Source organism: Gallinula chloropus (assembly GCF_964237585.1).
Source record: "Gallinula chloropus genome assembly, chromosome: 3".
Classification (NCBI taxonomy): domain Eukaryota; kingdom Metazoa; phylum Chordata; class Aves; order Gruiformes; family Rallidae; genus Gallinula; species Gallinula chloropus.
This window is the reverse complement of record NC_140087.1, coordinates 122554036-122568180: the sequence shown is the minus strand read 5'-3', so window position 1 is coordinate 122568180 and position 14145 is coordinate 122554036.

Genomic DNA, 14145 nt, shown 5'->3' with positions numbered 1-14145 from the left:
TGGGCACCTGCGGCTCCGGCTGGGCTTGGGCTGCGGCATGCACTGCTGGGGGGCTGGGAGCCGTCACCGGGTGAGCCCCCCCGGCCCCACCACCGGTTTGGGGGTACACACCGGCTCACTCAACCCCCCCGAGCCCTGCAGCCGTGGGGCTGGGGGCTCCTGCCAAAAGGGCGGCACGGACCCCGCGGCACGGCACAGCACGGGGGCCTGCAGGGAGCCACACCATTCCCTGGGGATGAGGGCAGGCAGCAGGGCCCAGGGTGCCCCAGCAGCAGCCAGGCAGCTGCCTGCGTCACCGCGCTGCCGCCGTGTAAGCGCTCTGGGGGGCCATGCACCCCTCTTCCACAGCCGCCCCGCCAGCACCCGCTGCCCCCTCCCTCCCTCCCTCTGGCCGCGGGAAGTGAACCTGCTCCCCGCGCCGGGGCCGCAGCAGCTGCCCGAGGGGCGCCGGGGGGTCCCGCTCCCCGCTCGGGGGTCCCGCGCCCGGCGCTGTGGCACGGCGAGGGGGGCCAGGCATGCGGGGTGAGGGGCCCCCGGCACATCCCGCAGCGGTGGGACCGGTTTCACCTGAGCCCCAGAAGATCCTGGCGGCAGCAGCCAAGGCAGGAAGAGGCCGCGGAGGGGGGAGCGGGGAAGGAGGAGAGGCCGGCGGGGGGCTGGCGAGGGAGAGGCCGGGGAGGGGATGGGGCTGGCAGCCAGACAGCGCCGACATCCAGCTGCACGGCCCCGCAGCCATGGCGGGGCCGCATTCCTGCCCTCCTTCCCCGGGCCCGGCGGCTGCAGGCAGCGCTGCCTGTACATCGATCTGCTGGGCACAGCCAGAGGGGCCCCACGGAGGGAGGGCCGGCTGGCCGGTCCTGTGGGGCTGGGATGGGCCGTGGCCCATGGCTGCAGTACCCCATGGCTGTAGTGCCCCATGGCCACCATACCCCATGACCATGGTGCCCCATGGCTGCAGTGCCCCGTGGCCACTGTGCCCCATGGCCACGATGCCCAACCCAATGGCCACAATGCTCCATGGCCACTGTGCCCCATGGCTGCAGTGCCCCATGGCCATGATGCCCCATGACCCTTGTGCCCCATGGCTGCGGTGCCCCATGGCCACCATACCCCATGACTGTGATGCCCCAAGGCCGCGATGCCCTGTAGCTGCCGTGCCCCATGGCCGTGGTGCCCCATGACCCTTGTGCCCCATGGCCATGGTGCCCCATGGCCGCGGTGCCACAGACCAGTTACCCCAGGGCTGCCCACCCAACCGGGCAGGAGCTGTGTGCTGGTTCGTCCCCAGCCGCCACACCGCCCGCGGGGGCCACGCTGGCCCCAGCCACATCACAACGTGCCCCTCGCCGGCACGGGGCAGCCCCCAGACCCTGCACTGACCATGCCACAGGCAGGGGAGCCGGGGCCAAGCGCGGCGAGGCCGCAGCACCCGGGGGCTCAGCCCTGCGCCGAGCCCCCCTCCCCACGCGCTGCTGGGAGGGAACAGTTGGGACGGGTCCAAGGGCGACGTCAGCATCACGGTCCCGGCTCCAGCCCGGCGCGGGAGCCAAATGGGGTGCCCAGGGGTGGGATCCCAGGGAGGGGGCTCACAGAACCACGGTGCCTCACCGTGCACCGGCGCTGGCTAGGGGGAGCAGAGTGGAGCCCCCCCCTTCCCCACTGCCTTGCCAAACCACGCGGTGCCGTGCTTTGTCCCAGCCAGGACTGGTGGGGCAGTGCCAGGGTGGCTGTGCCAGGGCAGCTGTGCCACTGTGCCATTGTGCCACCACGCCACCAGTCCCCAAGCCGGGATCCATCCGTCCCCACAGGGAAACCAGCGGCTCCTGCCACAGCCAGCAGCGCTGAAGAGCCGGGTGCCCAGCCCAGTCCCACTCCCAGCAGCAGGAGTGCCACGGCACAGGTGACCCCCAACATCCATCCCTCTGCCCCCAGCGCACAGCTCCAGCCGGCTGCCGCCACCACACACTGGCTTCGGCACGCTGGGCACAAAGGAAAGGGACAGCGGGGTGTCAAGGGCACAGGGCTGGCACCCAGCAGCACCCGGTGGGTGACAGCAGGGCAAGGGGGGGCTCTGCAGGGCCCCCAGGCCAAGGCCTCTGCCTGTGGGGTGCCAGCGCCTGAGCGGCGGCAGCACCGGGCACCGCTGGAGTCCTTCCCCAGCCCGTGCCCATCCCAGCTCTGCCATGTGCCGGCGTGGCTGTGCCAGGCACAGTGCCCTGCACAGGGTGCGCGTGGGCCCCCCCGGCGCTGCCCCCCAGCCCCGGTCGGCGCCGAGGGCTCCGTTCTGCTCCCCAACCTCACCACAGGCACCCAGAATGCCGGAGGGGCCGTGGCTCGAGCGATGATGCCGTGGGGGGCAGTGGGGGGCTGCGGAGGCAGGGAGGGGTCCCCACGTGTGCAGAGGCAAGGTGAGCCCCCCCCGGCCCCCCCCCCACTGCCACAGACCCAGGTCCCCGTGTCACTGAGCTGGGGGACGTGGGGCAGCGCCGGGGGGACGGCTGCACCCCGAAAGCAGGGCAGGTGCTCGGGCACCCCTGGAGCTGCTGTGAGGGGCTGCGAGGGGGGGCTGCTCCCCCTGGCCTGGCGCGGGGGTGCCGGTGCCGCAGCCCCTCCCCGCCTGCAGCCCGCTCAGGGCCGAGTCCCGTCCCCATACATCCCCCCGCCGCCCGTCCCTCCGAGGGGCTGGGGGCTGCGTGAGGCGTCCCCGAGGCGCCGCGCTCCTGCGCCGCGCTCCTGCGCCGCTGCCAAGCAACAACCCGGAGGGAAACCACCGGCGAGCAGCAGAGCGAGCTGCTGCATGACGCAGTGCTGGCTGCGCGGCCGCAGCACCGCGCTCCCGCCTGCGCCAGCCCGGCGCGGGCAGCCACGGGCCCTCAGCCGGGAAAACCGGGCTGGGGGGGCAGGGGGGGGCGGGTGCGGAGACCCCCCCGCACCGCCCACCCGTTGAGAGGGAGCCGGAGCTCGGCCTGGCCGGCTCGGGGCACCGGTGCGAGCCGCGGTGCCGGGGATGGCCTCGTCCTCCCGGCCGTCCCTTCGGCAGAGGTGACCTCGGCGCGTGGCTGCGGGGGAGGCGATGCCGCATCCCCCGGGGTCAGGCCAGGACAGCGCTCAGCCCGCCACGCTGGCTGCCGGCCCACGCGGGTCGCTGGCACACCGGGGGCCCGCACCGGGCCCGCTTTCGGGGTGAGCCAGGCTGCACCCACCCACCCCCCCAACACCACCCCGCGCCACGGCCCCGTGCCCCTCGCACCCAGCTGTCTCCAGCACACACCTCCAGAGCCGCGCCGAAGCCTGGGCCGCGCCGCCACAGCCGCCTGGCCTGCGCTGCCGCTGCCGCTGCCCCCCACAGGTGGGCTCGGCCGCACTCCCCCGCTCTGGGGGGGAAGCACAGGACCAGCCAACCCACCCCCGGAGCACTCGCCCCCCTGGGCTGCACCAGGACCCACTTCCCAATGGACAGGGGGGTCGGCCCAGCACGGTGCCCAGAATCCGGGGAGCTCCGGCACGGGCACCGGCTGCGTCTGGCCCGGTGAGGGAGGCACGGTGTGGCCGCCACGGCCGAGCCAGCCCGGAGGACCTCAGATGACCCCACACTGCCCACGGTGGGATGGTGTCCAGCTGGCTGCTGTCCCCATGCCTTGACCAGGGCACGCCGGGCCTGGGCGCGCGCCGGGACACCTCTGTGCTCCGGCGTCACCGGCACCGCGAGTCACCGCGCCGGCCTGGCGCGCACACGTGGGGCTGGGGCACCACGGAGCCCCGAGGACGCGGTGGGAGCCTGCCCCCCGCCCCGGCGCAGCCCCCCTCCCCAGCACTGGCACAGGCGGGGCGGTTTGGGGGTCCCCCCGGGCATGCTGGGTGAGTGGAGGGGTCCCAGGGGGACCCCTGACCCCTGCAGCCTGGGGGGCAGGACCAGCCTGAGAGCCCCACTGGATGTGGCCCCCACCTCCCACCCCACTGCCCCCGGCCAGCCCCAGCCCTGGGGTGCCCCCTCCCGGCAGCCCCCTCCCCGCAGCCAGGCTGCGCCCAGCCCCTGGCAGCTCTGGGCTTCCCCCCGCCCTCCCCACGCTCCCCCCAGGAACAGCTCAATCCCGGCTAATCCTGGCAGAGGTCAGGGCTCCCCCCTCCAGCTCCCCATGGCGGCGAGGGGGGAGCGGGGCTGGCGCATGGCGATGGTGACGCCACGGCCCCAGTTCCCAGCCGGTGCTGCTGGGAGCCCGCTGGACCCCCAGAGCCCAGCACGGTGCTGAGCCCGGCAACGGGCACGGCCGCGGTGCCAGCGGGGCCCGGTCACAAGCCCCCCAAACCCGCCCGGAGCCGCAGTGTGACCCTACCTTGTGCGTGTCGAGCGCGTCGCGGTCCGGAGCGGGGCTGCTGGCGTCGAGGGTCCCGCTGGACGGCATGGTGGGGGGCGATGGCGGGCGCCTGGGACCGTCCCTTCCGCTGCGCCGCGCGTCCCGCCGCCGCCGCCGCGCCCCGGCTCTGTGCGCCGAGGAGGGGGTTGGGGAGCCGTCACCCCTGCGTCCCGCCTGCCTGGATCCTCCTGCCCCTGCGGGAAGCGGAGCGGGACGGGGTGAGGGGGGAACCAACGCCGCCCCCCGCCCCGGCCCCGGCAATTATTAACACGCCCCAACCTTGACTCGGCCGGGCTGGGCAGGGTGGGTGTCCCCGGCCGAGCCCCAGCCCGCACCGGCTCTGGGGTGCACAGCGTGGGGTGCAGGGTGTCGGGCACAGGGTGTGGGGTGCAGGGTGCGGGGTGCACAATGTGAGCCATGGGGTGCAAGGTGTGGGGCGTGGGGTGCACAGTGTGGGGTGCAGGGTGTGCGGTGCACAATATGAGCCATGGGGTGCAGGGTGTCAGGCACAGGGTGTGGGGTGCACGGTGTGGGGTGCAAGGTGTGGGGTGCATGGTGTGAGCCATGGGGTGCAGGGTGTCAGGCACAGGGTGTGGGGTGCAGGGTGCAGGGTGTGGCGTGCACGGTGTGGGGTGCATGGTGCTGGCTGTGGCAGCGTGGGGCGCACTGTGCGAGCCATGGGGTGCAGGGTGTGGGGTGCAGGGTGCTGGGCACAGGGTGCAGGGTGCATGGCATGGGGTGCAGGGTGCACGGTGCTGGCTGCGGCAGCGTGGGGTGCACAGTGTGAGCCGTGGGGTGCAGAGTGCCAGGCACAGGGTGTGGGGTGCAGGGTGCAGGGTGTGGGGTGCAGGGTGTGCGGTGCACAATGTGAGCCATGGGGTGCAGGGTGCCGGGCACAGGGTGTAGGGGTGCACGGTGTGGGGTGCAAGGTGTGGGGTGCATGGTGTGAGCCATGGGGTGCAGGGTGCCAGGCACAGGGTGTGGGGTGCAGTGTGTGGGGCGCAGGGTGTGGGGTGCAGGGTGCAGAGCCACAGCCCCACAGCACCTGGCGTGAGCTGCACCACGTGGGGTGGGGGTGGATGGTGTGGGGTGCAGGTGGGGGTGCAGATGCGTGGCACAGAGGGGGGGTGCGTGGAGTGGGATGGGGATGCAGGGAGGGGACACAGGATGGGGGTGCAGGTGGGGGTGCATGGCACAGGGTGGGGGTGCGGGGTGCAGGTGAGGGTGCATGGCACAGGGTGGGGGTGCAGATGGGGGTGTAGGATGGGGTGCCAGGCATGTGGCACAGGGCACAGAGTGGGGTGCAGGATGGGGTGCAGGGGGTTCAGGATGGGGGTGCAGGGCAGAGAGTGGAGTGCAGGGGGTGCAGGGGGTGCAGGATGGGGTGCAGGGCACAGAGTGCGGTGCAGGATGGGGTGCAGGGCACAGAGTGGGGTGCAAGGGATGCAGGGGGTGCAGGATGGGGTGCAGGGCGTTCAGGATGGGGGTGCAGGGCACAGAGTGGGGTGCAGGGGGTGCAGGATGGGATGCAGGGCACACAGTGGGGTGCAAGGGATGCAGGGGGTGCAGGATGGGGTGCAGGGGGTTCAGGGCACAGAGTGGGGTGCCGGGGGATGCAGGGGGTTCAGGATGGGGTGCAGGGCACAGAGTGGGGTGCAGGGGGTTCAGGATGGGATGCAGGGCACAGAGTGGGGTGCAGGGGGTGCCGGGGGGTGCCGGGGTGCGGGGTGCCGGGCGCGGGGCGCGGGCAGGGCCCCGCGGGCTGCGGGGGAGGCGGCAGCCCGGCACCTGTTGCTATGGCAAACGCTGCATTAGCCATGGCCGAGGCTGCTGTTGCCTTTGGCACCGGAGCTGCAATTTGTTTCTAGAGCTTTCCAGCCGCAGCCCGTTCCCAGCCGGCGGGGTGGGGGGCTGCTGCCGCTGGGAGCAGAAACCCAAAACCCCTCCCGGCCCCCCCGACCCGCCACTGCCGGCGGCGGGGGCTGCCTGCGGGGCCGGGGGGCGGCAGCGGGGGGCGCCGACCCCCCTTCCCCCGCCAGCGCCGCCGCGGGCACCGGGACCCCCGGGGTGCTGGGCTGGGTGGCTGCTGGGTTGCGGGGTGGGGGGGGGGTGGGGGGGCTCAGCTCTGGCCTCCCCCCGCGGCACAGCCCCCTCGCAGGAGGTGAGGGGGGGGATGGGGGTGCAGCAGGGGCTGGGGGTGCGAGCTGGGAGCGGGGGGTGCAGGTGCAGGATGCGGGCTGGGGGTGCTGGGTGCAGGAGGGGCCTGGGGTGCGGGATGGGGATGTGGGGTGCGGGATGCCCCCCCCGCCCCCCCACCCCATGCAAAGCAGGGGGAGCCTGGACGGGCGTCCCCACCGCAGCCCCGGAGCCGCCGGCGGGACACCCCGTGCCCGTCCCGGGGCACCGGCTGTGCCCCCCTCGGGCCTGCGCCCCACAGAGCCCCTGTGCCCCGGCGAGGGGCTGGCACCCGGCCCCCCGGAGCCTCAGCACCCCTCCGGCGGCTGCCGTGCCCGCGGCACCGCGACCCCCGCTGGGCACGGCCCGGCACCCCGGCACCGGGCCCCCCCCCCCGCGCTGCGAGGCTCCCGCGCCCCCCGAGCCCCCCGCCCCCTCCCCGCTGCCCCCGTCCCCCCGCGGAGCCGCGGGCGCGGGAGGTCACGTGCGGCCGGGGAGCACCCGGGGACACCCCGGCTTCACCCAGCCGCCCCCGCGCCCGGCGCACCCCGGCCCTCCCGGGGATCCCCCCGGGCCACGGGCACCCTGGGGCGCCGGGGTACCCGCTGCCCGACCCCTCCACACCCCAAAGCAGCCCGGCTGCCTCCAGCCCGGCTCCGCCGCAACGGGGTCCCCCCGGCGCGCCCCCCCCGGCACCGCGCGCCCCCGGCATCCCTCCCGGTGCCCGGCGGCCGCGGCGCTTGGCACAGCCCGAGGTCCGGCCCGGAGCCGCTGCCAGCAAACACGGTCTCTCCCAAGGCGCTAAAAATAGTCGCGCTGCCTGCAGACCCCCCCCCGGCACCCCCGGGCCGGCCGCCGCCGCACAAAGACGGGGAGACGCCGGCGGCACCGGCCGCCCCCCGCGCACCGGCCGCGCACCGGGGTCCCAGCGCGGGGGCCGCCCGCAGCCCCCCGGCCGCGTCCCCGCTCTTACCGAGCCGTGCCGCTGGGTGCGCTGGGACGGGCAGGGGGCTGCGTGCCGTGCCCCCCGCGCTAGGCCGCCCGGCCGCCCCTCCCGCAGCGCCGGGACATCCCCCCGCCCGAGCGGCGGCGGCGCGGGGCCAGGCGAGACCCTCGCCCGGCGCGGGGAGGGGAGGGGAGGGGACTGGCCGCCTGCCTGCCGACCCTCCCTTCGCCTCCCGCTTTACCCGCCCGGGCTGACCTCACGGCGAGCGGGGGGGGGTCCGGGGAGCCCCCGGCAGAGGCGCCTCCGAGCCGCTTCCACCTGCGGCCGGGCTGGGCTGAGGCGGGACGAGGCGGGACGAGACACACGGCGCTGGCGGGGGGACGGGGGGAATGGGGGGGGGGAAAAGCCCAGACCCCCCCGGCAAAGCCGCCTTCCCCCGGGCACACGTGTCCCCCCCCCCGGCTCGGGAGGGACCCCGCCGCAGCCGGGCGCCCAAACGGCCATTTTAGGTGCTGGAGAGCGGGGTCCCCACAGACCCCCCCCCATCCCCATCCCCATCCCCTCCCCTCGCCGCTTCGTGCCGGCGGCAGGTGACACCTTCACCGCAGTCGTGTGTCATCCACCCCCTCCCCACACCCCCCCCTCGTCCTAACGTGACCCTGCGTGAAGCATCCCCCACCCCCCCCCCCCCCCCCGCGCGGTGCCACCCAGCGGGTGCGGATGGGTCCCTCGTGGGGGGCGGGGGGCACACGCGAGGGGCCCATCCCAACCGCCTCCCCTCCCGTGACAAGTGCCGCAGCCTATTATTATTGTTGTTGTCACTTTGAGTCACGGCCACCCCCGGGCAGCCGCGCTCCTCCTCCTCCTCCTCCTCCTCCTCTTCCTCCCCCCTCCCAGCACCAGGGAAGAAGTTCAGGATTGACTCAGAAGGGGGGGGGGGGACACGGGAGCCGTGGCCGTGAGTCACCCCCACACCCCCCCCATCCTCCCCAAGCCCCTGACTCACGGCGGGTGCTCCCCCCAACCCACCCAACCCACCCCCCTACCCGCAGCCCCCCCCCCCGGCAGGGATCCGGCACGCAGCCCCCCTCTGCCCTCAGCTCCCGAAAGCCGCCGCCGTGGGGATGGGGTTGACCTCACCCCCCCAATTATAACGCCGGAGCTCCGTGTCTGACCACACTGCCCGGGGAGCAGAGGGCTGGCGGCCACACGCACCCTCCCCACGGCCACCCCGGCCAGGTCCCAGCCGGGGCTTGGGGGGCACGAGGTGCCGCTGAGCACCCGGCTGCGGCGTGGCAGGTGCCCAGAAACTGCCCCGGCGCAGGGAGGGGGCTGAGGGTGGGGGGGTGGGTTGGGTGGCATCGCCAAACCAGGCGCAGGGAGGGGGCTGAGCGGGGCAGGTGGCATCGCCAAACCTGTCCCGGGCTGCACCCCGGGGAGCCCCGCGCCGCCGAGACGCCCCACGAGCCAACCGAGCCCCGGGCTGAGCCCCACGCAGAGCCACCGGCACCGGGGCCGGCAAACGGCCCCCGGAGAGCTGGGCAGCGCGGGGGGACGGCACCAGGCCGGCGACACCGGGCAGCCAGGGGAGCCGAGGCCAAGGGGTGATGCCATCGCGGTAAGCGGGTGCCGAGCGGTTCCACCAGGGAATCGGGTACCGGCTCTGAACCGGGGAGCGCGGTTACCTGCGGGAATGGGACCAGCGGCGGGTTCCCGCGTGTGCCGAGCGCCGCGGCGGGAGCGCGGTGCTGGAGCGGGATGGCGGCTCAGCCTGACACCTCTGCGGGCCTCAGCGTCCCAGCCTGCCCCAGGGATCCCTGTCCCGAACCGACTCACGGCCTGGAAGGGGAGCAGCTCCCCGCAGCGAACCAGAGCGCCAACCCCGCAAACCATCCCCGACCCGGCAAACCCGCGTGCCGAACACCACCGGCTCCTCCGGCCCCGAGCCGCCGGCCGGGGCACGTGTGCACCTGGCAACCGCGTGTCCTGGGCACACGCACACGCGTGCCGGCAGCCAGCTGGCAGCCCACGTGTTCCCTCTGGGCACCGCGCTCGCTCCCGGCCCGGTGTGCCGGTGCAGGCAGGGCACAGGCAGAGCAGATCCCATGGGAAGCTGCCAGGCAGTGGCATGGGGATCCCAGAATCCCAGAATCCCAGCCTGGGCTGGGCTGGGAGGGACCCCAAGGGTCCCAGAGCTCCAACCCCCTGCCACAGGCAGGGACACCAACCTCCAGGCCTGGAGCTACACAAGGGTGCCCAGGGCCCCAGCCAACCTGGCCTTGGACACCCCCAGGGACGGGGCACCCACCCCCTCTCTGGGCAGCCCCTTCCAGCCCCTCCCCACTCTCTCTGCACAGAACTTCCCCCCAGTCTCTCCTCTCCCCCTTCCCTCCTCCAGCTCCACTCCAGCCCCTTGTCCTGCCCTAAGCACACAAACCATCACACGAAGGTCCCTGAGCAGCCGCCCCGGCACAGCCAAGAGCACCGCGACGGTGACGCTCAGCCCCGCCGGCGAAGCGAGGGTGCAGCAGCGCCCAACGCCCGGTTTTGGGCATGGATGTTGGCCATGCCTGGCAGCTCGGTGGCCTCATGGGCAACGTGGGGGGGGGGAACAGGCGTGCCGCAGCCTCACCAGCCGGGCAGCAGCACCGGCACCCGCATCCCGCCTTTCCCAGGGAGGCGGCGGGCGCTGCGTGTCACCGAGCGGCTCCCGCTAGGAAGTTTCCAGCTGACTCAGCACCAAAGGCCGGCGCGGGAGCTGCCGGGAGCAGCCGCCGGGTACCACAACATCCCGTTCCCCTCCGGCTCCCCGCAGCCCGCGGGGTTGCTGGGGGCTCGGTGCGGGGGTCCCCGGCGGGGCGGGCTCGGGGCGCCGGCACCCACCTCCCGGCCGTCCCCGGGCACCGCGCAGTCGGTGCGGCGCGGCGAGCGCCGAACGCCAATCCCGTGGTGACACCGTCTACGTCACACAAAGGGGAGAAATAAAGAAAGAGGAACTGAGCGAAGAGGAAAAATTTCATTTGCCCACAGGTTCGAGCACAAGAACCCAAACCCGGGGGAAGGGGGAAGGAGGAAGGGGGGAGGAGGGAAGGGAAGGGGGAGGCGAGCGGGCGGCCCAGCAGCATCCATCCCTGCTGGGGCTGGGCTGGGGCAGGAAGGCGGAGGGGCAGAAGGGACAGGGGAAGGTAGAGGGGCAGAGGGGGCAGGGGAAGGGAGTGGGGGAGCAGGGGAAGGGGCAGGAAGGCGGAGGGGCAGGGGAAAGCAGAGGGGCAGAAGGGACAGGGGAAGGTAGAGGAGCAGAGGGGGCAGGGGAAGAGGCAAAGGGGCTGGTGAAGGGGCAGCGGAAAGGGCAGGGGAAGCAGGGGAAGGGGCAGGGTGGCAGGTGAAGGGGCAGAGGGGCAGGGGAAGGGGCAGGGGGAGCAGGGGAAGGGGCAGGAAGGCAGAGGGGCGAGGGAAGGGGCGGCAGAAGGGGCAGGGGAAGCATGGGAAGGGGCAGAGGGGCACGGGAAGGGGCAACCTCCAGCCCCCTGCCAGGCCCGTGTCCCCCGCCGCCCCCTCCCCGCCCGGGGCTGCGGCTCCTCCGCCTCCCGCGGGCTCTGGGGCCGAACCAGGAAACTTCGGGGGCCGCCGCGGGCCCGGTTCTCCCCCCTCACCCCCCGCCCCCCCCCACCACCTGCACTCCCGGAGCTCCGCAGCCCCGCACCGGCCCGGCCGGGCAGCCCCGGCCCCCGCAGCCCCCGGCCGGGCTCTGGCCGCGGGGTCCCCGGGGCCGGGCAGCGGGACGGGGCGGGGCGGGGCGGGGGCGCGGACACCCGCTCGCCCTCGTTCCCCACCCCCCCCGGCCCCCGCCGCGTCCCCGTCCCCGTCCCGGCCGTGACAGCCCCGGAGCGCGGAGCGGGACCGGGCCGGGGCCCCGCGCTGCCCTTCAGCCGCCCGGCGCGGCGCTCAAGGACACGGCGGCGCCGCGGGGCGCGGGGGCCGGGCCCGCCGGGCGGAGGTGGCGGCGGCGCGGCCCGCCGAGCGGGGCCGGGCCGGGCGCGGGGGCGGCCGCGGGGGGCCGGAGCGGGGCGGGCGGAGGCGGCGGGCCCGGCGCGGCGGGTGGCGGCCCGGCCGCTGCCATGTTTTCCTGCTCGGCGCTGCGTCCCCCCGGCCCGGCCCGGCCCGGCCCGGCCCCGCCGCAGCCCCCGGCCCGGGCACACGCGCCACCGCGGCGGGGGGTGCGGGGGGTGCGGGCCGGGCCGCGCGCTGCGGGCCGAGCCGAGCCGAGCCGAGCCGAGCCGAGCCGGGCCGAGCGCAGCCGAGCCGGGCCGAGCGCAGCCGAACCGAGCCGAACGCAGCCGAACCGAACCGAGCCGAACCGAACCGAGTCCTGCCGAACCCAGCCGAGTCCCGCCGGACCCAGCCGAGCGGAGCCGAGCCGGGGGTGCCGGTTTGCGGGGGGGGGGGGGGGGGTGCCCCGTCCCGGGGGTCCGCCGCGGCCACCCGCGCCCGCGCCGCCGCGGGGCCGTTACCTGGGGCCGGTGCGGGCCCGGCGCGCCGTGCCGAGCCGTGCCGAGCCGCCGCCGCCGCTGCGCTGCCCGGCGAGGCCTCCTCCCGCAGCGCCGCCGCCTCCACTGCAGCACCGAGCCGCGCCGCCCGCCGCCCGCCGCGCGGTCCTAGCGCCCGCCGCGCCGTGCCGAGCGCAGCGCAGCCCCGCCGGGCCGCGGGAGCGCCGGGACCGGGCGGCACGGCACGGCTCGGCTCGGCTCGGCTCGGCTCGGCACGGCACGGCACGGCTCGGCTCGGCACGGCTCGGCTCGGCTCGGCTCGGCTCGGCTCGGCTCGGCACCGCTCGGCTCGGCACGGCTCGGCTCGGCTCGGCTCGGCACCGCTCGGCTCGGCACGGCACGGCTCGGCTCGGCTCGGCACGGCTCGGCTCGGCTCGGCTCGGCTCGGCTCGGCTCGGCACAGCACGGCTCGGCTCGGCTCGGCTCGGCACGGCACGGCACGGCTCGGCACGGCTCGGCTCGGCACGGCACGGCTCGGCTCGGCACGGCTCGGCTCGGCTCGGCTCGGCTCGGCACGGGCAGTGCGGGCCCTTGGTGAGCCGTGCCGTGCCATGCCAAACCATGGCACACCATGCCAAACCAGACCGTGCCGCACTGTGCCAAGCCAGACCATCCCATGCCAAGCAGTGCTGTGCCATGCCAGGCTGTGCCAGGCCAGACCATCCCATGCCAAGCTGTGCTGTGCCAAGGCAGACTGTGCCGTGCCACACTAGGTTGTGCCATGCCAAGCCAGACCATGCCACACTGTGCCAAGCCAGACCATGCCATGCCAAGCTGTGCTGTGCCAAGGCAGACCATGCCAAGCCATGCCGTGCCAGACCGTGCTGTGCCAAGCCAAGTGTAGTCGAGGGCTGCGCGGTGTCCAGCCGAGCCCAGCTGGACTGGGACCAGTTGAGCCAAACCAGGCTGGTGCTGAGCCCGACCAGGCTGGGTCGAGCCAATGCGGTGCCAAGCCAGGCCAGGCCGCTGAGCGCCAACCCAGGCTGGACCGGTCCAGGCCCAGCCGAGCTGAACTGGGCTGGGCCAAAGACACCTGGAGCCGGGCTGAGCCCAGCAGCACCGACCCGCGCTGGGCAGTGCCAGGCCACGCAGCGCTGAGCCCAGCAGTGCCAAGCTGTGCCATGCTGTGCCATGTGTGCCAAGCTGAGCTGTGCCATGTGGCATGGCCTTGAGCCGTGCCATGCCATGCCGTGCCATGCCATGCCGTGCCATGCCATGCTGTGCCGTGCCATGCCGTGCCATGCTGCAGCCCCTCCAGGCAGAGTCACCAGCTGCCCCCAGCACTGGAAGGCACATGGGGCACGTGGGGGCACTGCAATTAAGAGGTTAATTACTGATAATTAACGCTGTGCTGCCCTGGCTCCACAGGCAGCCCCTGCGCTGCTGCCCCCTCCTCCCGCTCCCCTGGGGCCTGGTGGGAGCCCCTTGGCGGGTGCCGGCGTCCCAGGCCAGCACGGTGCCGTGGGCAGGCGGATGGGACGGGCCGGAGGGCGCCGGGGATCGCCCCACAGTGCCCCAGGGTGAGGCGCAGGACAAGGGCCCTTCCCTGCTCCCCGTTGTGCCGGCGCAGCCGGGGCCTGGCGGTGCCACGGCCTGTGGCTGGCAGAGCCGCGGCGCCAGGTCTGTGCCGGCACGGCAGCACCGGCTGGTTGCACCCAGCACTCCGGCTGCGCCCGGCCACGGGCTGGGAGCCTCCCCGTGCCCTCCCCACAGGCCCTGCCGCGGCTCGGCCCTGGCACACCCCGGTTCTCCCCGGCTCGTGGTGATCCTGCCGGAGCAGCCAGCGCCGCGGTGGCGGCAGCCGCCATCACTCCCTCCCGGCAGGTCTCCGGCGCCGCGCTGCCGCCTTGAGCCGCAGGCCCTTGGGCCCCCAGCCACCATGGCAGCACCCCGGTGCCACGAGCCACCCGCCACGCACGACGCAGCTGTGCCCGGCTGCGCTGTGCCGGGACGCCGGCACTGGCTGGACCCGGCCGTGCCCCCCTGCACCCCCTCCTTCAGCCCCCACCGAGCCCCCTGGCCATGGCACAGGCTGTGCCGGGGCCAGCAGGACCTGCCCAGCCATGGCCGCAGCAAGGGGTGTCGGCGATGCCGGCGCTGGCACCCCACTCGGCTGCGCCAC